Source organism: Triturus cristatus, chromosome 7 (assembly GCF_964204655.1).
Source record: "Triturus cristatus chromosome 7, aTriCri1.1, whole genome shotgun sequence".
Taxonomy (NCBI): Eukaryota; Metazoa; Chordata; class Amphibia; order Caudata; family Salamandridae; genus Triturus; species Triturus cristatus.
Window position 1 is genome coordinate 87,486,948 of NC_140590.1, and position 23,092 is coordinate 87,510,039.

At 45.0% G+C, this 23,092-nt stretch overlaps 1 protein-coding gene and 1 long non-coding RNA gene across 6 annotated transcripts in view; both read right to left on the minus strand.

Annotated features, from left to right (window-relative positions):
• The window catches only part of LOC146808888 (phospholipase A2 inhibitor gamma subunit B-like), a 1,090,687-nt gene that overhangs the window by 11,376 nt on the left and 1,056,219 nt on the right, over nucleotides 1-23,092 (minus strand). The window lies entirely within an intron of this gene.
• Nucleotides 3,286-4,327, minus strand: LOC146808889 (uncharacterized). Its single transcript, XR_014966275.1, has 3 exons — nucleotides 4,228-4,327; nucleotides 3,472-3,595; nucleotides 3,286-3,387 (listed from the first exon to the last, which is right to left on the minus strand). It is a non-coding gene; the product is annotated as an uncharacterized LOC146808889 (long non-coding RNA).

Here is a 23,092-nt window from a genome sequence, read left to right on the forward strand (position 1 = left end):
ACAGCCCATTTGAACTTCTGTTTGGACATCCAGTTAGGATACTATTATGTCTAGTTGAAGAAGGATGGGAGCAACCTCTCAAACCTCTTAAACAGGACATAGTAGACTATGTACTGGGCATGCGTTCTCGCATGGCTGAGTACATGAAGAAGGCCAGCAAAAACTTTGAGGCCAGCCAGGAGCTTTAGAAAGCTTGGCATTACCAAACGACTGTACGGACTGTTTGCCAGCCAAGACATAAAGTGTGGGTGTTGGAACCTGTGGATCCAGCAGCTGTCCAAGACAAGTGGAGTGGCCCCCACACCATATTGGGGAAAAAAGGCGAGGTCATCTACTCAGTTGGTCTAGGTACTCCTAGAAGTTGCCACAGAGTACATCATGTGAACCACCTGAAACCTTTTGTTGATAGGTCTGACATAAGCTTGCTCATGGCTACTGATGAGGGACAGGAGGGTGAGAGTGACCCCCTCCCTGAACTCTTCTCACACAAACCTGCTCATGGATCAGTTGAAGGAGTAGTCTTGGCAGACACCATCACTGATCAACAGCAAGCTGATTACAGACAAGTAAGTTTTCATTCGGTTTCGTGATCTCTTTTGTTTGACACCCAGTCAGACTACCTGGTGTACCCATGAAGTGGACACAGGTGACCACCTGCCTGTAAAGATTCAGGAACCACGTGATTAGTTCTGGTTCTGGTGGGGAGCAATCTAGTCTCTGTCCCGCCTCCAAATACTGAAACCACACTGAAGCGGGGGCGCACGTTTGGCGCGCCAAAAGCAAGCCCGTCTTCGCCCAGACCGGGCCCAGGGCCAGAAACCCTGGTCAAACAATGGCAGAACCTGTTACATACTCAGGAAAAGAACTAGATGACAAGGCCCATAATATCTGTGGACCCGCCTGCTGCAAACTTACTGTGGGTACGATCCTCTGCTAAAGGGGCAGAGTTGTGTGTGTGGTTTTTCACTCCCGGCTGAAGAGATGGCCAGGAGAGTTCTTATGTCAAGGATGAGGCCTTTAGTAAACTGCTCAAAAACTTCAGCTGAGGCAGCGGTATATTGTGGTCTTAGAAATGTGAGATCTTTGTCCAAACACAAATATGAAATACCAAGCCTCATATCCCGCTATAACTTGGATATCCTATTCCTCACAGAAACCTGGGCCGACACAGCATCGGACCCGGATTTCGTAACAGCAGTACCTTTAGGATTTGTATCTACCAGGCTGGATGGATCCATTAGGAGGGGTAGTGGGCTAGCTGTGATATACCGTGAACGGTTTAGAGCCACTTTTTCATCAGTCCCCAACCCCCATTGTGAAGCACTTAATTTTACCCTGGAACTGAATCCAAAATATACTTTTGAGGTGTCTTCTTATATTGCCCCCCTGGTTCTAGAAGCTCCTTTGTCAATAATCTAGACTCCCTGATTGAACCTTTTCTCAACACAAACAACTTCTCTTTTCTGGGAGGATTTAACCGACAGAGACACTGCTGTCCTTTTAGATACTTTTGAATCTGTTGGGCTTTCGCAATTGGTGTGTAAACCCACACATGAGACAGGAAACACACTGGATGGAATTTTTACATCTATACCGAGCTTGATAGTAAAAGACATCCAGCCTCTTACCTGGACACATCACTCCATCATCCTTTTTAGGTCTCGCCTAGCGACGCAGTACGAAAGCGCCATCGCTAGGGAGATCTATTGTTACCGACTTGCTTTGGAAGGGAGACAGGAGATGTGCACGCGCACGACAGATTGCAATTGTGAACGCGCCCGTGATCACGCACGTACAGACATGCGATGTGCACATTTCCTGTCCCCCTTCCGTCCTCGCAAGCCTCATGCAATTTCACTTTTGTTTTCTTAATGCCACGCGCGCTCACCTCGGGATGTCCTCAAGCCCGGTGAGCGACGCGCTTTTTCTTCTAACAGCCTGTCTATCCTATAACAGCTCTCTGACTGACAGCAGCTTAATTAAAGCAGACCGTTAACGTAAATTAGTTCCAGAAAGCTTGAAAACGAACTTCCACAATGGACCCCCACCTTAAGCCGTTGCAAACCCCGTGGGAGAGATCAGGCGCGCACCTCCCGGCAACCCCTCTTTGTCGATTAATTACTCTGCCACATAATGCTCACCTGCCCAGGGACAGCTCCAGGACACCGGTCCCCTCGCTCCGAAAGTACGGGCAGACACGCGATGGGCATGCGCATGGCGTCTCCCACCGTGTGCATGATTTATTACAGCTCCGCTGCTCGCTCCCCCTCTGGCGCACGCTGTTTGCCTGCTCGTGGTTACTTTCACTTTTGTTGCCGGCTAGTTTACTTTAGCTATGGTCGGCATTCTTACCGTAAATCCAAAACTAGTTATATTTTTCTTGGTTATGCCCACGGTCTACCTGTCCTGCAGGTGGAAGAGGGCCTCGCTGAAAAACATCTCACTTTGTAAAGCCAAAACGATTGACTTTGTCACAATGTGTTACAGTTAAGAGTCACTTGGGTGCACGTCCCTCAGAAGTTCAAGTTGATGGATCTCTACCATTGAAAGGCTTCGTTGATAATGTATATTTAGTTCCGCAGACTGTATTTTATTATGTGTCATATAAGTATATAATTGGGTTGAAGCTTCCCCTCGCGGGAGGGCCATGGATCGGACTGGCGACAAGTCATGCTCTTTGGCGCACAGCAATATGGAACAGGGTGGTCCCAGTACAAATATATCAATCAAAGGCAATATAAATAAACAATAACAAATAAGTCAAAAGATTTGAAAGCAGTTCAAGTGTTATTTAATCACACTGAACATCTATCACAGATTTTTAAGAACATAGTAAGCAACAATCATTTGAAAATCATCATTGATGTGCCCAGGTGGGTGAGGAGGGAAAGGGGCAGTGAATTGTGTGAGGTTGTGGGGTAAGTGAAAAATATTATTAACAGTTGTGTACAATCAAATTGTTAGGCATGTCTATTTAATGCCACATATTATACATATGGTTCATCTCACAATACACTACAATGAATTTGTGTACAGCCATGTAAAATGGAAGTCACAGTGCGACATGCACTGTTGGCGTTACTGGCATCAGTGGTGTGTCGACGTTTCGACCCCTGGATTCGTGTAGGTATTTAGCAGAACCTTACTAGTGGGGTCTTCCTCAGGACGGAAGTGCGAGTGGGAGGGAAAGGGCACCTAGAAAAGCAATGGAAAGGGTATAGTATGCCAGATCTAAAAGTTAGTTAAGATCAGGACAAATTGAAAAAAGGTACTTGGCTTATAATTACCGTGTCTGCCTGAGTTGGCAGTGTTCAAAGGCGTATGAAGTAGTCTAAGAAAATGGGGAACAGTGCCTCCGAGGAGTACAATGGAGAGAGTGGTGAACACCTGAAATAATGAGGTGTCTGTCAGTGAAGGCCTCTGCCAATGATGAGGTCCTAAATAAACCCTGATAAGATAAAGTCAACTTACTCAGCCAAGGGGAAGAAATCCCTTAAAAAAGTCGATTGGTCCTGCTTGAAACCAGCCGTGGTCGGGAGACCAGTGGCTGAAGCATAAAGGCTTAAACTCAATTAAGTGAGCTTGAGGAATGAATCTAAAATTAAACGAAAGAAAAGGAGGATAAAATCAGTGCTAGGGACCATGCAGCCATTATTAAGTCATGTTAAGCAGTGGATTCATGAGGTTTTAAAAGGGGAGCAGAATCGAGTGAGATGAATCAGGAGAGATTCATCGTTCTACATCCCGTAGTCTAAAACATACGCGCAATGTAATTCTATTGTGGAGGATGGAAAAACGACATGCTGCGCTTAATTAAGAAAGTAACGATCACCGTGTGTATGGTTGTGGCGAAAGCGAGTGACATGGGACTAGTCATGTATGTTAAAACAAATAAACAGCGGATGTGCGCTTGGTCCTATCAGTCCTGTATGAATATGCGAGAGTAGATGTTAAGGGCCCAGAATCACCGTTCAATTGTCCGGTGGCAAAACATTCATGTGAATGTGCATGATGATAATGTCAGAGATGTATCTCCCCATATAGAGTGCCGGCTCTAGGCAGTTTGGAGACGAACGGAGAAAGGCTGTTAGAACAAAATGCCTCATTAGGCAAGTTAATGACTCAACGAAACGGGGGAAAGGCCGTCACGGTTCGATAGAGGCGCTGGTGCGCTCGAGTATCTATGAAAGAGACATGTCTCTAGGGAAACGGATTAGGAACACTCACCCTCTTCACGTAGCCTCCTGTCATTAATGGGAAGAAACGCGTGAAAGGCGCGGACAAATGTATTTAAAGGGGGAGGACGTGAATTCACGTGATCACCGGTACGGTGCCGCCGCTGGATGCCGGTCTTTACGTAGTTAACAAGAAGGGAAGACAGACTTGAATTATTCCGCTTATTGGAAAATGACTCTAGTGACATAAAAGGTGTTTTTCAGTGTGTAAATGATGTCTGGTGTCATACTCTAATTATAAAATAATGTACATTGTATATCGAATAAACAAATGGTTAACACTGCTTACTGAGGGGTTAAAAACATCAACAGGCCCATCGTTAGAACAACGTTTTTGAAGCATTTTCGTCATAAAAGTGACATTAGAGATTCACGCCCAATGGCTTCATTAAATACAATCATTTTGAAAAAAAAGGGGGGGGAGTTCAGACTTTGATTATTCCGCTTATTTGATGAAAGTAATTATAATACCATAGACGGTGTTTCTCAAGCTGTGTACATAAAGTTCGAGTTATGAGCCAGGTAAAGAGGCATCCGCTCTATTGTAAAAAAAATTACATTGTATAGTGAATAAATCACATGGTTAACATTAATTCCTAACGGGTTAGAGACACCAACAGGCCCCTCGTGTAAGCAACATTATTGAAGCATTTTTATCACAAGAGTGAAATAGAAAATTCAAGCCCAATGAATTCGTTATGCACAGTTAAGCATGAAAAGAAAGGGAACAGTTCATTCATATCACGGGAAAACATTAGAGAAATCTAGAACCTGGATCACGGTGTTAATGTATGTACATACAGGTAATTAGGTGACAACATTAGGTGTATAGGCATGCTAATTGGGCATTACTGCAATCAAGTTCATTCAGCCCATTGGCTATTGTGTCCAAGCGTACCATCCATTTAGATTCCCTCAGATTCAAGATAGCGGAAAGATTTCCCCCTCTTGGTCCCAAGCGGCGACTCATGCACAACAGTTAAACTGCCGGAAGGGTCCTGCTATTATAGAAATGCCACAAAGCCGAGAACTTCACCGAAGTTTAGTATTATAGAAACGAGGAGCCCATTGGAGCGCATTCATCAGCACGAGAGCCTGAAAAAGCTGTTGCCTGGAACCCCTCATGCATCAGGGTTCCAGAGTGCCAATATCAAGAACATTTGAAGACAGGGACGTATCAGGTAAGGACCAGTAAATCATTACATACCTATCCATAGCCTACAAAAGACATAAACCAAATCACATTATGACATATCATATAGTAAGTAACACACCTTCACCCTTATAAATATTAAACAACGTCAGAATGCACAGAACGGTTTTCACGCTGTATCGTAATAAGCACTGTGAATTGTGTTAGCTGTGCAAGGGGAAGAGATGCGAGAAGCAGTTTCACGGTGTTTAACAAACCTTGGCGGTATGCCGCACAACGTGAGGAGCGAGAGTGATGCACCATCCAGCATTTCACACAGTGCTTTCTCCTGCTCTGCTTCACCCGTCTGCACGTGCCCGCCTCTTCCACACCTCAGAGGCTGCTCGCAGAATGCAACCCGTGCAGCTCCGAGGAAACGAAGAGCAACAGGGTCACATCACAGCTTCAGCAACACAAGGGTAACAGAAGGATGTTTCAGACAACAATTTGGCTGTGGCCTGAAAGCATGAACGTCCTCTGACTGCCAGCCCGCCCCCTCCCCCTTACACACTGACACGCACACGCACGCCCCATCCATTCCCCCATGATCAAAGTCGGGGGATTTGTGACCCAGTGCCATCCCTTTTCCCTCCGGGATGGGTCTTAATAGCTCTGGGACGGACCGCGCCGAAACCCTTCCCCTCCGGAGCATTGTTGCTTTATAGCTCTCCGCCCGAAAGTGATTCCTTATGGCCCCACAGCCTGTCCTCTTCCCTTGAACTTACAGTAGGCAAAAAAGGGTCCACAATGTAATTACTCACTGATGTTTACTCCACTGGACATCTTTACGCTCTATTATGGTGTAGGAGGGCGCCACAAGAGTTCGCAGAGAGAAATGGTTTTGAAATGTCATATGCAGCTGACATACTGATAGGCTGCTGCAAAATTGTGCCTTTTTTATTTAATTGTAACTTTTTTTAATTCAATGCTTATTAGCGACTCTTACAGCTGCTTTTTGACCTCGGCCTTCAAAGTTAGCATTACCAACCGCATGAAGACTAACTCTTTCAATCGAAATCTATTAAAACTGAGGTGTTTGTGACGCAAGTCATATTTGAGGTCATTCTGGAAACCTATTTACAATGCCCTTGAACCCCCGTGACGCTTCAAGGACAGCACAGCTTGGGTCGTAGTTTATTTTTTACGAATAACATCAGAGCTGTGAAACCTCACTCCAAAACTCCCTGCTGAGAGAGTATGGGTCAATTTGTCTCGACGTGTGAGGTGTTAGATTAGAAACTCGCATATCGGAGATGCAGAGTTTGCAGCTGCTTCCACCTAATAACGTAGCGCCAATTCAGGGTTGTTTTTAAAAGTGCCACCCCGGATCTGGAAATCTGTTCAAGACGGGCACCCGCAATAAAACTCCTACACTTCAGGAGTTCCTGTTCTGATAGTTGAACAGAAACACTTCCGGCGTGACTGGACATATGTTCTGCAGCAGCGGTTGCAGCTAACTTTTATGGAGCAATTCTTCATTTAAAAAATAATGTTCTTTAATGTAACCAGGGGCAGACAGGGGCAGAAAATAGTCATGGGCACCAAAATAAAAGTGGCTCACTTTGTGAATTAGATAACTAAAGGTCTCGCATTTGCGAGAGTTTGAGCCATTGGGATTGTAAATGACAATGCCTTTTATTTATGTGTTTTGAAAAGCTGCAAGCGGTGCGTAAACATGCACTTTGTACTTTTAGTCCTTGCTTACGAGAAGCAAGGCTGGCAGTAAAAGAGGCGCAGTTGCATCTTGTAAGCAAGGACTCTAAGTACAAAGTGCGCGCTCGCAGGTTTTCAAAACACACAAAAAAATGCATTGTCATTTGCAAAGCCAATAGCTCAAACTCTCGCAAATGCGAGACCTATTGCATTGCAAATGCTTGTTAATTATTCTTTCTCTATAGTACCAGTGGTGGCTGCAGACATAGTCCACTCAAATTCTTACAAAGCCTGAAATAAGATGGATGGGACCATGCTCCAGACCTATTTGGATAAGTCTAGACCTAAGCTTAGTACAAATGTAGATTTGGCAGCAACCAAATACACGATCTGGCTCCATGAAGCCTTCAAGGCCACAGTGCCTATTGGGAACATTTCAGGGAATCGGCAATCCCCTCTGCCTCTTGGTTTACAGAGGCATTGCGACTGGAAAAACAAAATTGTCATAGATTGGAAAGACGTTGGAGAGCACAATATGATAATCTTGAAAAAAGTAATTATAAGTCTGCACTGGCCAAATACAAGACGATGTTGATTACAGAAAAAGGATGTTGTTTTGCTGGACAAATTGAGAAGGCTAAAAATTCAGCTCAAGAATTATTTGGGGTTGAAGAGAAGCTCAGCTCCTTCCTTAGTTAAAATACCACGAAAACCAATCAAAGTTTCTGTGATGATATAGCCACTACGTTCAGGAATAAAGTTAATACCATTTATGAAACCTTTGAGGCCATGGCTAAACAGGAGCTTATTGAGATTAATCCAATCACTGACCCCTGTAAAAATTTGTTCCACATTTTCTCAACAGTTAATAGTGAGCAAGTGGAAACGCTCATCAAGGAAATTAAATCTGGACACCCCCCCTCTTGGATCCCTGCAGTATTAAGAGGTATAGCCACGGAGGTCAGTCCTTTTCTTTTGGAAATTTTTAATACCACGTTCACCTCAGGAATTTTTCCCGTCAAATGGAAGGACGCATCGATCCACCCATTGATAAAAAAAACCAAGCCTGGAAGCATCCGACCCTCGAAATTATCGACCTATCTCTAGGCTGCCCATTCCAGCTAAGATAGTGGGGAAAGTTATGAATAAACAATTTGCTCAGTTTGTTCAAGAAAATGACCTGGTTGATTCCTCGCAAGTCGCCTTTCGTCCAGAACACAGTAGAGAAACGGCCTTGATAAAGGCTACTGAAAAAATCAGGACAGTGATGGGACAGGGGTGGCGCCGCCGCTCTGATCCTTTAGGGTCTCTCAGCACCGTTTGACACTGTCAATCACCACCTATTGCAGTCCCGCCCGAGAACTCTAGGGGTAAAGGGTTTAGTTCTGTCCTTACGAACATCTTTTCTGACCGAAAGAACACAAACAGTGGCTCTGAATGGCTTCAAATCAACACCCTATGTACTGCCATGTGGAGTTCCACAGGGCTCATTGCTTAGTCCATTCCTTTTTAATATTTATGTGTCAGAGTTGGCTCCATTGATCCAGCATTTCGGCGTTAGCCTAACATCTGATACCGATGACACACAGATTATAGTAGCAGCGTATAAAGAGCAAGGCTCTTCTGTACTGCATTTTAAAAACTGTATGCAGGAAATTAACAGCTGGATGGGCAAGCATTCTCTTAAACTTAATTCGGAGAAAACCGAAATAGTGATTTTTGGCAACCTCCAACCAAGATGGGATTGCATCTGGTGGCCTACAGAAATGGGAGAGTTGCCTAAACCAGTGGAAAAGGCAAAACATCTTGGGATTTTAATTGATAAGAAACTATCATTCGCCCAGGAAACAAATGCTACAGGTTTCACTGCATTTTACCTGCTCAAAAAACTGAGGAAGGTTCTTCCTTATATCTCTATGAAGTCTAAGAAGACGGTGGTAACTGCATTAGTATTATCAAAATTAGATTACTGCAACGGGTTGTACCTGAATATGCAAAAACAACATTAAAAAAATTGCAAATGGTACAGAATGCAGCTGCGAGACTCAAAATCTGCCTAAGTTTGAATCAGTCTCGTTCAAAATCCGTAAACTCCACTGGCTTCGTGTAGCTAGTCGTGTAAAGTTTAAGACGCTTTGCATAGCGTTTAATGCCTTGAACAATATGGGACCAATGTTCCTAAGAAACATTTTTGCTTGGTACTGCCCGGGTAGACAGCTTAGATCCACTGGTATTAAACTAATGACGGTTCCCAGGATCGGCACTTGGGGGGGGCTGAAGCATTGGCTATGGCGCGGCAAAGATATGGAATAGAATTCCCATGCATATCAGATCTATAAGCTCCTTAGCCTTATTTAGAAAGAGTCTGAAGACATGGCTATTCCTGAACTAATGCATAAACCTCTAGGGCTTACTGTAGTTCCATAGCGCCTAGACACCTCCGGGTAGTCGTTGTGCTTAATAAGTTATATTAACATAACATACCATAAAGAGCAAAATTTACAGAACGCCTGACCATGTCAGCGATTGCATCAGGACAGAGGTCCAAAGGATGCTGGAGTTGGGGGGCATTGAGCCTTTAGATAGCCCTAGTCCATGTGCCAAAACATCACACCCAAGAAAGTAATAGAGAGATGAGGTTTTGTGTTGACTACTGAGGACTCAATGCCGTCACTAGGACTGATGCCCATCCACTTCCAAGGGCAGATTAATTGATTGATACTTTGGCCTCTGCCAATTATCTCAACACATTTGACCTGACTGCTGGTTATTGGCAAATCAGACACTCTGAGGATGCCAAGCAAACAACAGCATTTTCAACCCCCAGTAGGCATTATCAATTTATTGTGATGCCTTTTGCTTTGAAAGATACACCTGCCACATTTCAGAGGCTGATGAATAAAGTCCTAACATGTCTGGAAGGCTATACTGTAGCATATCTAGATGATATAGCTGTCTTTAGCTCCACCTGGGAGGATCAACTGGTCCACCTCAGAAATCTAATTGAGACCTTGCAAAAGACAGGCCTCGCTATTAAGGCCAATACGTGCCAGATAGGGCAGAGCAAGGTTGTGTACTCGGGCCACCTTGTAGGTGGAGGCCAAGTTCAAACATTGGAGGAAATTTCAGACCATAATGGACTAGACTGCACCCACCACCCAGACTCAGGGTAGAGCTTTCTTGGGCCTGAAGGGGTACTACAGATATGTTAAGGATTATGTATCCATAGTGATGTCCCTTACTTATCTCACCTCCAAGAAAACACATTGGACAGTTCGCTGTCAGACGGCATTTGATGACCTGAAGCAAGATAAGCGCTCTGCACCAATTCTGCAAAGTCCAGACTACTCTAAACCATTCATTGTCCAGACAGATTCTTCTGTGATAGGGATAGGTGCAGTGTTGTCACAACTTAATGCATAGGGCCAGGATCAACCAGCAAAAGGTTGAGACCCAGGAAGGTGTTATATTTCATATCGGTACCCTAATATAGGTTTGGAGAACATCGTACTCTTTCCCTACATCATCTCCCCTTCATTTCATATGCACGAGCCTTATAAGGACATAACTCCAAATAAGGACAGAATGCCTTATCGGGACTGAACGCCTTATAAGGACTGACGCCTTTTAAGGACTAAACATTTCACTTAGTTCTGTGACAAGGGTGGGTTCTGCCCGATCGATATAGCTAAGACGTCATCCTTAGCACATATGAATAATTTATGAGTACACTATCCAGGGGGGCATACTTCACCTCTCCTATCTACTGCTTGGGTGGGATTGTGCTGTACCGTCCTCCTGGCCGCTACTCTCATTTCTTGCTCCTCGGGGATTGTGATATTCAAATGGACAATCTGGATGGGAAAGATACGCACGATTTTCTAGCCTTGCTGCATTCGACCGAACTTGTACAATATGTCTCCTCTCCGACCCATAGTGGAAGCCATACGCTTGACGTAGTCTGCTCCAGTTTGCCACTGCTGGTGAACCCTCCACAACCCGTTACTTGGTCTGATCACTATTTAATCTCCTTTTCCTGGAATATTGCCAAATGTCCCCCCTCGTCTAGGTCACGCTGTGCTGCTACACGTAGGGCTCCCCATAAAATCGATCCGGCGGCTCTGTGCACCACGCTGGCCGACTGTCTGCCACACCTCCCGGAAGATTTGGACTCGGCTCTGGGACAGTTTAATAATTGGATTGAGAAGGTGGTCTGCGATCTTTCGCCTCAGGTCACACCTCGATGCCTTAATACGCCACTGTCCAAACCCTGGTTTACGCCTTTGCTTAAATCCCAGAAACAGCAGTGCAAAAGGCTGGAAAGAAAATGGAGACAGAACTACAGCATAGCTGACAAGATGGAATTGAAAAAAGCCCAAAAATCTTACTACGCGGCAATCGTTGCAGAGAAACGCTGTTTTTACGCAGATTGTATCGCCATGTCGGGCAATAATGCCAAGATTGTAAAAAGTTATGTCTCGCCAAAAGCTATGAACAATGCCCATACACCCTCCCTTGTCTGGTGCGAAGAGCTCTCTTGACTTTTTTATGAATAAAGTTAGATCACTCCAATTGCTCTTTAACACCCCAGTTGCCCAGACCACGCAGGTGCCCGCGGATTTTAATTCCGCTTCTGACACTAGAACTGCTTTTTCCTCTTTTTCTGCCATACCCCTTGCCGAGTCCCTTGCTGCCTTGACCTCTTTAAAATCTGGTTCCCCTCTCGATCCGTGTCCTGCCATACTCATTGCCCGCACAGCTCTAGTGATTAATCCTTTGGTGAACCAGTTGATTAACGCATCTTTGGGGTCGGTCTTGGTTCCTCCCGCCTGGAAGCAGGCCATGCTGGTCCCTCTCATAAAAAAGCAGACGCTGGATCCCCACATTCCATCCAGCTATCGTCCTATCTCTTTGCTGCCGGACGTGGCCAAAGTTTGTGAGAAACTGGTGAATAAACAACTGACCTCCTACATTGAACAGCAGGGTTTGCTGCACCCAGCTCAATCTGGATTCTGTGCTTCTTATAGCACTGAGTCTGCCTAGGTGGAAATTTCGGAGGCCATCCGGGAGACGTTAGATGCTGAGGGCAGGCCAGTTCTGGTCCTATTGGACCTATCTGCCGCCTTTGATACTGTCCCCCATGCTCTCTTCCTGGCTCAATTACAGAGACTTGGTATCACTGGTGCCGCATGGAATGGTTAAAGTCCTTCCTTGACGGCAGAACCCAGCAAGTTTGGATCCCCCCTTTTGCATCTACTATCCAAGCTGTGCAAACAAGGGTCCCTCCGGGATCCATACTGAGCCCTTTGTTATTTAACCTGTATATGACCCCTCTGATCCAGCTAGCTGAGGATCATGTCTGTCTGCTGTGTTCAACTGGTTCACTTTGGCCCAGTTGAAATGCAATGAAGATAAAACAGAGATACTGTTTTTTGGGGAATTTCCTTCGTTGTTTTGGCATGTCAGTCAGTCAAAGCAATGTTTATTTAGACCTTGGTCTCTAAACAATTCTACAACCAATGATAGATTGAAACAATTAAAAAGCAATATATATACTTTCCCGATTCGACAATAATTAAAACAACATACTTTGTACAGTCTCATATCAGAATGAATAATTTATCAAAAAGGGAGTACAAATAGTAACTTTCTGCAATGGGAAGCATGGCTCTTTATAAAAGTTATATATATTTTAAAACTCTCTAAAAAAATACTATACAATTCAATTTCTAAGAAGGGAGAATATTTAACCTTATATTTAAGACCAGTTAAAATCTCTAAATACGGCTACTTCTCACCGAGGAAATCTTTAATTGCCCTCAAATATTTCCCCAATGCAGTCGCAATCTCGAGGTTTGGCATTTCTATGAATAGCTCTACCGCCTGTATCTGTCGCCTTATATCATATTTTAACAAAGTTGGGCGAAGATATCGTTTACGCTGCTCTAGTACTGTTACACAATCTAACAAAATGTGCAATATGTCACCTTTAGTTCCCAATGTGCACTTACAATAACCATCATTAAGCAACATTTTTATTTTTAGTTCTTCATTTACCAGCCATGGATTTCTACCAATTCTCATTCTTAAAATCTCCTGTCTGTACCAGCGACTTGGTAAGATATCCAAATAGGGGAACCAATTTTCATTTGACCATGATACCCTCATAAATTGCACAGATTTTTTCTTGGCCAGATATTCCATGTCTGCTTGTCTAGATGCTTCTTGGCTGTATTTTCTGAGCTCACTTTTTGTAAAATCTACATACAGGGAATCTTGGCCGATTTCCACTTTTATATTCTCACAGGCCAATAATATTTTCTTCCTTGACCTCTTAGCCCATTTCAAACTACTAGTTTGGATCTCTTTCCTACACCATTGTGATATCTTTTGGTTTGTCTCTGTATCCAAACGTTTCCAAAACCTAATTAAAGACATTTGTGACTGCACACTCCAAGCAATTGTACCTATCTCGTTCTTATAGCTTCGACCATCGACGAGTGTGGCAGAGAAGCAATGTTTTCAGGCACTTCCCTTCCTCTCGGTCCCAATCCTCTTTGCCATTTAAATAAAGGACTTCTGCTCCATAGAGCACTTGTGGAAGTACCATCGCATTAAAGGCTTTCAACAGTGGTCTGTGGGACATATCCCCATATTCTCTGTTAAATTTTTTCAATCCACAGATCGATGTGAAAGCCTTCACTTTCTGAACTTCTAAATGAGTATACCACTTTAAGGACCTATCGAACCACATCCAGAGATAGCGATATTCATTCACCATTTCCAATTTCAAATCACCTAAAAACCAATTAAATGTGATGTTTTTTTTCCCAAAACATAAAATTTTAGTCTTATCCATATTTACAGTTAAAAATTTTCCTTCACAATATTCTCTAAAAACATTAAGTTTTCTTTGCAGGCCTATTTCGGTTTGGTCCAAAATTACCAAAACATCTGCGTATAGTAGGCAGGGCACTTTATTTCCGATCCATTCGCGGGCTTGCACTTCTTTCAATTTCTAGAGTGGCTGGTAGATCTGCTAAGAATAAGGTAAATAACAACGGAGCCAACATGCATCCCTGTTTCAGCCAGTTCTTTATTGCTATCTTGGGTGTCAATGACCCATCTGTATCTTTAATTATTTGTGCCAAATTACCGCTATGCAGCTCCTTTATTATAGCCAATAGACCTTCGGGATATTTTTGTTTTCAAGGGTTTGCCACAGGGAGTTCCGATCAACTGAATCGAATGCTGCTCTAAAGTCAACAAAACAACAACATAGTTTACCATTTTGTTCTATTGACTTACATGCTATTGCTCACAAGGCAAAGCAGTGATCAACCGTGGAGTGGCCTTCTTTAAAGCCCCCTTGTTCAACTGGCACAATCGATAACTCTTCCGCCCAGTCCTTTAGTCTATTTAAAATAATTTTCGAAAAAACTTTTCCCCCGATGTCTAGCAAATTAATCAACCTATTATTTCGTGGTTCATTCAAGTTACCTTTTTTATGAACTGATCTTATTACAGCCCCCTTCCGGTTCTTAGGTATTTTCCCTACCTCTAAAAAGACCATTAACATAAAATAAAAAAATCTCGCCCACTACTTCATCTGGGACTTTACTGTAATTGCTGGGAGGTTATCTGGTCCTGTTGCACGTGTTAATTAGATTATTGTATTTTTTACATTCTCTTCTGTAAAGTCTTCCATTAGCTCTTGCCAAGGCTGGGACTCTTCTATTTCTAAATCTCTCTGGGGGCCATACAGATCCTTCAAATGCTTCTCCCACACTGCCTCATCTACCACACAGTTCATCTCCCCCACTTGGTGGTCAGCTGCGGCTTTTACCAGCTTCCAGAACTGTCTTATATTTTTTGATTCAATAGAGTCTAACAAATGTTCCCAGCATTTATCTTTGTACACCATTTTTGTATTTATAATTAGCTTTTTATACTCTCTTTTCAGTTTTTTAAGATAGCTTTACCTCTTATAGTCATGTTTTTTACCTTTTCTTCTTATTACTTTCCTTATTTCTCTTTTTTTCTTTAAACAATCCACAGAAAACCATTTTGGTTGTCCAACAGAGATTATATGTTGATTTATTTGATCTTTTTTTAGTTCCTTTCGGAGGCATTGCACCACTTGAACTATTTTTCCTTCATACCATTCCAAAGTCTGGCCCCCTATATTTCCAAGGACTATCTGCTGTTGGAGTTTCTCTAATTTTTCCATATATTCTTCTGTTAATCTAGTAGTCACTCTTTTAGGATATTCAACTTGTTGAGCAATTACTGTTTCTCGGGGTTTCGGGGTACCCATTTGGATCTTCAGTTGCAGAGGATTATGATCACTGCCTTCTTTCCAATATATTTTATATTCCCTCATAAGAGAGAAGTTCCAAGCAAACATAAAAATATAATCTATTGGGCAGTTTTGTGTACCTATTTTAAATGTTTTCTTTGCTGGACAGTCTGATTCGATTCTGCCATTTAGGCAGAATAGACCCTTCGTCCCTAGATAGTTTTCCAGGTCCTGATCCTGTCTCGAGGGTTCACAACTTGGGAAAGATACTTATTTAATCCCATATTGTTGGACTTGGCCCTTTTTGCAGGGTCATCCCTAAACGTTTTGCCTTCCTCCTGTATTTTTTCTGACCTGGTATTGGCTGTTTTATGACTCTGGGCACCTTACCACTGCTGATCAGTGCTAAGGTGCATATGCTCTCCCTATGGTAAAGTGTATTATGTGAATTGACTTCCATGTTTGGCTTATTTGGTTTACTATCAGTCCCTAGTAAAGTGCACCAGGGGTGCCAAGGGTTTGTATATCCAAATGCTGCTAGTGGGCTTGCAGCACTGGTTGTGCCACCCACAGAAGCAGCGGGGTAAAATGTGTCTAAGGTCTGCCATTGCAGAACCTGCATGCAGTCCGGTACTGTCATGCTGACTGGCCAAGTGTCCCCACTTGCCAGTCCCTAAACCTTCCCTTACCTTCATGTTAGTCACCCCTATGGTAGGCCCTAGGGCAGGGTGCATGGTTGTATGACATAATTTCGACAGACAGAAAATCGACCTACAAATATATCGCAACAAAAATATCGATGTCAAGAATATCGACATCCTATCTACAACATGGTAAGTACAAAAATATCGAAAATTAAATATCGATGTCAAAAATATCGTTATTAAAAATATCGTTTTTCTTTTACTTTAAAAATATATGTAAAATAAACCAAATTATACTTAGAAATTAAATAAACATAATTAAATATATTGTATAATATTTAAAATGTATAATTAATATATATAATTTAATAAAACTTTAATTAAACATATACATATAAGATATAATATATATACTTACTTAATAATTAATTTTAATAATAATTTCTGTAACGTATAAATTATTAAATGTTTTTAAAAATTACCAATACATCTATACACATAAAACAATAACATTAATAAATATTTAATAATTACATATAGCAAATAATAATCAATATTTTTAATGTGAATACTTTTTATTATTAATGATATATTACAATAGCAAAAATAATACAAAACATATTAAATATCAGACACAATAAAACTACTAGTCCAACTCCAACAAAAACAACAGTAAGGAAAATGTTGGATAGCGTAGGGGTAAAAATTACTATTCCAACTCCAAAGAGTGCAACAGTAGGGAAAGCGTTGGATAGCGTAGGGGTAAAAATTACTATTCCAACTCCAGAGAGTGCAATAGTAGGGAAAGCGTTGGATAGCGTAAGGGTAAAAATTACTATTCCCATTCCAGAGAGTGCAACAGTAGGAAAAGTGTTGGATAGCGTAGGGAAAAAAATTACTATTCCAACTACAGAGAATGCAACAGTAGGGAAACCACTGGATAGCATAGTGGTAAAAATGACTATTCCCACTCCAGTGAGTCCAACAGTAGCGAAAGCGTTGGATAGCGTAGGGGTAAAAATTACTATTCCCACTCCAGAGAGTGCAACAGTAGTGAAAACGCTGGATAGCTTAGGAGTAAACATTACTATTCCCTCACCAGAGAGTGCAACAGCAGTGAAAACGCTGGATAGCGTAGGGGTACAAATTACTATTCCCACTCCAGTAAGTGAAACAGTAGGGAAAGCGCTGGATAGCGTAGGGGTAAAAATTACTATTCCAACTCCAGAGAGTGCAACAGTAGGGAAAGCGTTGGATAGCGTAGGGGTACAAATTACTATTCCCACTCCAGTAAGTGAAACAGTAGGGAAAGCGTTGGATAGCTTAGGGGTAAAAATTACTATTCCAACTCCAAAGAGTGCAACAGTAGGGAAAGCGTTGGATAGCGTAGGGGTAAAAATTACTATTCCAACTCCAGAGAGTGCAATAGTAGGGAAAGCGTTGGATAGCGTAAGGGTAAAAATTACTATTCCCACTCCAGAGAGTGCAACGGTAGGGAAAGTGTTGGATAGCGTAGGGAAAAAAATTACTATTCCAACTCCAGAGAGTGCAATAGTAGGGAAAACGTTGGATAGCGTAGGAGTAAAAATTACTATTCCCACTCCAGTGAGTCCAACAGTAGGGAAAGCGTTGGATAGCGTAGGGGTAAAAATTACTATTCCCACTCCAGAGAGTGCAACAGTAGTGAAAACGCTGGATAGCGTAGGGGTACAAATTACTATTGTCAAGTATTCCTGTCATGCGAGGGGAGGAAAACGGTAACCAGCGAAAACGGACTACATCTCCCAGGATGCTTAGCGGTTGAGAGTTTATGTAAACAGGAGAGCTGTTACATAACTCAAGGAAAACACGCCCTTATGTAAACAGGAGAGCTGTTATATAACTCAAGGAATACACGCCCTTATGTAAACAGGAGAGCTGTTACATAACTCAAGGAAAACACGCCCTTATGTAAACAGGAGAGCTGTTACATAACTCAAGGAATACACGCCCTTATGTAAACAGGAGAGCTGTTACATAACTCAAGGAAAACACGCCCTATAAAGGGAGGAACCGGGAGGTACAACGCTGTCGGATATTGTGTTTACACCGACGTACCTGCTTCGTGAAGAGCAGTGTTCCGGAGTGGTGCTCCAGTAAGGCAAGAACGGAGGTAGGTCGAGTCGTTACTCCCTGGGCCGTGTCTTGCCCCATCGTCACCTGTGAAGGACCCGGAAGCTCTACCGGTCAACCATTGAGCTTCGCTTTTTGACTCGGCTGAGTCAAAGCGCAGTGGCGCTTTTGCTGGTTGGAGTCGTAACTCCCAGCCCGACCAGAGATACAGGGACTGCCAGCTGTAACGCACACCAGGAGGTGTTTGCCGCGTTACAGACTCGGAAGTCCACAGGATCGATCGAGCGGCTGCTCTCGGTTCAGTCTTCTTGCTTTTGATTGGGGTATCGGTGACGCATCACCAGGAGGTGACTCCGCGTCCCGGTGCAGTCTGAGGAAGAGGTTGAGCGGCTGCTCCCTTCAGGTAGAGACCCCGGCTGGGTGTTTCCCTGACTCCTCGATTCTCCCCAACACTCTTCGTGCCCCTCACAGCCTACCGATTGGCATTGTCGGCCATTTCATTTCTGCCCTCTGTTGGCATACGCCGGGATCGGCGTATATGCAGAGGACGGTTAGGACCATCCGTGCTGTGGGCTGGTAACGTACTTAGCCTGGAGGATTCCAGTGACTATAACTTTTGTTTATTCTTTGTATTATTTTTGCCTTCATTAAATAACTAACCCTTCACAAGTGGTTGCGTCCTCATTATCGTGTCTGTTAAACGATCCTGAGACGTTCAGGGCGTTACAAAATATCCGACCGTAAATAACACTAACTGTCTCCCGGTCGATAACAGACATGGCAACACTTGATGATGTGCTGGCTGCTTTAGCGACCGTGCAAGTTGAAGTGGCTGCCTCTAGGCAAGAAACAGCCGATGTAAAAGCCAGACTGGATGCTATCCAATTGGACCCGCTCACGCCCAGCACCTCCCTCACGAACCAGACCCCTGCGGTAGTAGTGGAAATGCCGGTAGCCATCCCCTTGGCAACACCAGAGAGGTACAGTGGGGATCCTAACACAGTGCAGGTATTCCTCACACAAGTGGCGCTGCATTTATCGTGCAAACCAAAGGCGTTCCCCACGAGTCAGGCTCGTGCGGCTTTCCTTATTTCCTATTTGGCTGGAAACGCGGCACAATGGGCCGTACCTCTGGTGAGCAGGGACGACCCCATCTTATGTGATTGGGGTGCTTTTCGCGAGGAATTCCTGAAGGTATTCGACAGAAGGGCTGACTCGTACACGGTGGACCGTGAAATCCTTGAGTTGAGACAGGGATCCAACGACCTGGTGCAGTATCTCAACGCGTTCCGAAGGCTGGTTGCGGAAACCAAGTGGCCTGTTGCGAAACAGACGGCGCTCTTCCATCACGGGCTGTGCGATGAGCTCAAGGACGCCGTGGCTCATATTGACCCTCAACCCAAGACATGTGAGGGCCTTATCAACCTGGTATTACGGCTGGAACATAGGCTAAGTGAAAGAAAGGGGGATCATGGGAGAAAAGGAAAATCCCTTCCATCCTATGTGACGGTGGGAAGTCCTGAAACTTCCACCGCATCCAAGGGAGAACCCATGGACATCGGCGCAATACGAGCGAGCCTCACAGCCACGGAGAAAGAGTCACGCCGTAAACAAGGATTGTGCCTATATTGTGGCAAAAAAGGCCACTACGTACGTGAATGCCCTGCCAAACCGAAGACGTCACGTTATCGGGCCAACCGGTCGGTAACAGCCGTGGTGGACATACCGGCGGAAAACTAGAGGACTCCCAGACCAAAGAAGGGGCATCTCGGAGTCACTCATCCATCCCTTCACTTTCCAACTCGGTCACTAAGGGACAACGACACCTGTTTATCACGGTGCACGTGGGAGTGCATGACCAGTGGATACCCGTTGTGGCCATGGTGGATTCAGGGGCCACTGGCATGTTTATGGACCACAACGAGGCATGCAGGCTAGGGCTAGTGCTTCTTCCCAAAGCTGTACCCGAAGACGTCTATGCTGTAGACGGAAGGCGATTGGTGACGGGGCCCATCGGGCAGCACACGGGGGTCCTTCCGATGAGATATGGGAGGAACCATTTGGAACAAATCGATTTTAACATCATCCGAGCGCCCCAATATGGCGTCATATTGGGATTGCCGTGGCTACAGAAACACAACCCCTCTGTGGATTGGCCAACACATCGCATCGAAATGACGTCACCGTATTGCATCCTGCATTGTGGAATAAGAACGGAATCCCTTGACGCAGATGAGAGCGGGAGTCAGACAGTGGCTACAGCGGCAGAAAAAGATGTGGCTCTCCCCCAGGCTTAAAACAGTTTTGAGGATGTATTTGATGAGGTGAAGGCGGAAGTGCTACCACCACATAGACAGTTTGACTGCCAGATCGACCTGGTGCCAGGGGCCAGCGTTCCCAGCGGCAGGCTGTATGCCCTGACGGAGCCTGAAAACGTGCATCTCCGGGGGTACCTGGATAAACTCCTCAAGCTAGGATTCATCCGCCCGTCCAAGTCTCCGGCCGCCTCGCCACTCTTCTTCATCCCGAAGGCTAATGGGGAGCTGAGAGCCTGTGTGGACTTTAGGGCATTGAATGCGATAACCATAAAAAATCGGTACCCCTTGCCTCTCATCAGTGTACTTCTGGAACAGGTCAAGAAAGCTCGTATCTACACCAAGTTGGATTTGAAAGGGGCATACCATCTGGTGCGCATGAGGGACGGAGACGAGTGGAAGACCGCCTTTAAGACCAGGTTCGGCCTTTTTGAGTACCTCGTCATGCCGTTCGGTCTGTGCAACGCCCCGGCAGCCTTTCAGTACTTTTTGAATGAGGTATTCAGAGAGGAGTTGGATATCTACGTGGTCGTATATATCGACGACATCCTCATCTATTCGTCCAGTGTGGAGGAGCACGTACACCACGTCAAAGCTGTGCTCCAAAAGCTGAGGGAAAACATGCTGTTTTGTAAACTCAGCAAGTGTGACTTCCACGTCACATCCGTGGAATTCCTCGGAGTGATGCTGAGTCCAGAGGGACAGGAGATGGCAGAACGAAAGATCAAGGCGGTGAAAGAATGGCCGGTGCCCCAAAGCGTGAAGGACGTCCAAAGTTTCATTGGCTTCGCCAACTTTTACAGGCGGTTTATAGATGGATTTTCAGGATTGGTGGCCCCAATCACACAGCTACTGAGGAAGTCCAAGGAGTTTGTCTGGTCCCCTGAAGCGAACAAAGCCTTTGAGGCCCTGAAAAGCGCCTTTGGTAAGGCGCCGGTGTTGGCTCACCCCGATCCGGATCTCCCCTACGTGGTGGAAGCGGACGCATCGGATGTGGCGCTGGGGGCTATCTTGTCCCAACGCAACCACGACACAGGGGTGCTTCATCCCGTTGCGTACATGTCCCGCAAACTCAACGACGCCGAACGCAACTACCATATTGCGGAGAAGGAGCTTCTCGCAATCAAGGACGCCTTCACCGAATGGAGGCATTGGTTGATGGGGGCAAGACATGTGGTATCGGTGTACACGGACCATCGGAACCTACAGTTCATGACGGCCACAAGACACCTTTCTCCCAGGCAGCTGCGGTGGATGATCTTCTTTGCGGGGTTCAACTTCCGCATCACATATCGGCCGGGGACGGAAAACCGGAAGGCGGACGCCCTGTCCCGTCAATCTGCAGTTAAGGAACCATTGCCTGCGACCGAGCGTTCCATCATTTCCCCGAGGATGGTATTGGGGGTTATCCAACCGGATACTTTCCTGAGGGGAATAAAGAGAGGGATCATGTCATTCGCATGGCGGAGGTGGCTCCTCAGTCACAGAGAATGGCAGCTGAAGGACGGGATACCCCTGAAGGGCAGGTGCCTATTGATACCCACGCCTAGGCTAAGGAAACAAGCATTCATCTGGTGCCATGACTCTCCATGCGCAGGTCATTTGGGCTTTGAAAAAACGGTGGCTAGCATGGGACGGCATTTCTGGTGGCCAACCATGAGAGTGGATGTCAGGAGGTGGGGACAGGAGTGTCCTACGTGTGCTACCATGAAGGCCGACCATGGCCGAACCCAAGGGCTCTTACATCCACTTCCGACCCCGGATAGACCATGGGATAGCATATCACTGGACTTCGTGGTGGGCCTACCGGTAGACCAGGGGATGACGGCAATACTGGTGGTGGTGGATTACTTGACGAAAATGGGGCACTTCATCCCCTGCAAGAGAGTCCCTACGGCCGGGGAATTGGCGTCACTACTCCTAAAGAATGTGGTACGACTGCATGGATTACCTGGGGTGATCGTGTCGGACCGGGGGTCGCAGTTTACTGCGCAATTCTGGAAGACTTGGTGCACTGCGCTGCATGTTAAGACCGCCCTGTCCACCAGCTACCACCCTCAAACAGACGGCCAAACCGAGCGCCTGAACCAAACCCTCAAACAGTATCTGCGATGTTTTGTGGACCAGGGCAGGGAAGAATGGGTCGACTTGCTATGGGTTGCAGAGATAGCCTATAACAACGCCACTCACAGCTCCACACAGTCATCTCCGTTCTATAGCAACTATGGCCAACATCCCAGGTTCTTGCCATTTCTACATCCGTTCAGAGAGGACAGGATTCCCGCCACAGCGGACAGGGTGGCACACATAAAAGACACGTTGATGCGCTCAAGGGCTGTCCTAATAGAGGCCAAGAGAAGATACAAGGCTGCGGCAGACAGAAAGAGAAGGCCCGGGCCACTGTACCGCACTGGAGACTACGTCTGGATATCCACAAGAAACATGAGGTTTCGAAAGAACAGTGTGTTCCATCCCAAGTACATGGGCCCCTATCGAATTACCAAATGTATGGGTCCCGTGAACGTGAAGGTTTGCTTGCCCCAGTCGTTGCGGATACACCCTGTCTTTCATGTATCATTGCTCAAACCAGCACCCTCCAAGCCGTCTGGGACACCTAGGCCGGTATGCGTGGAGTCGGAGGT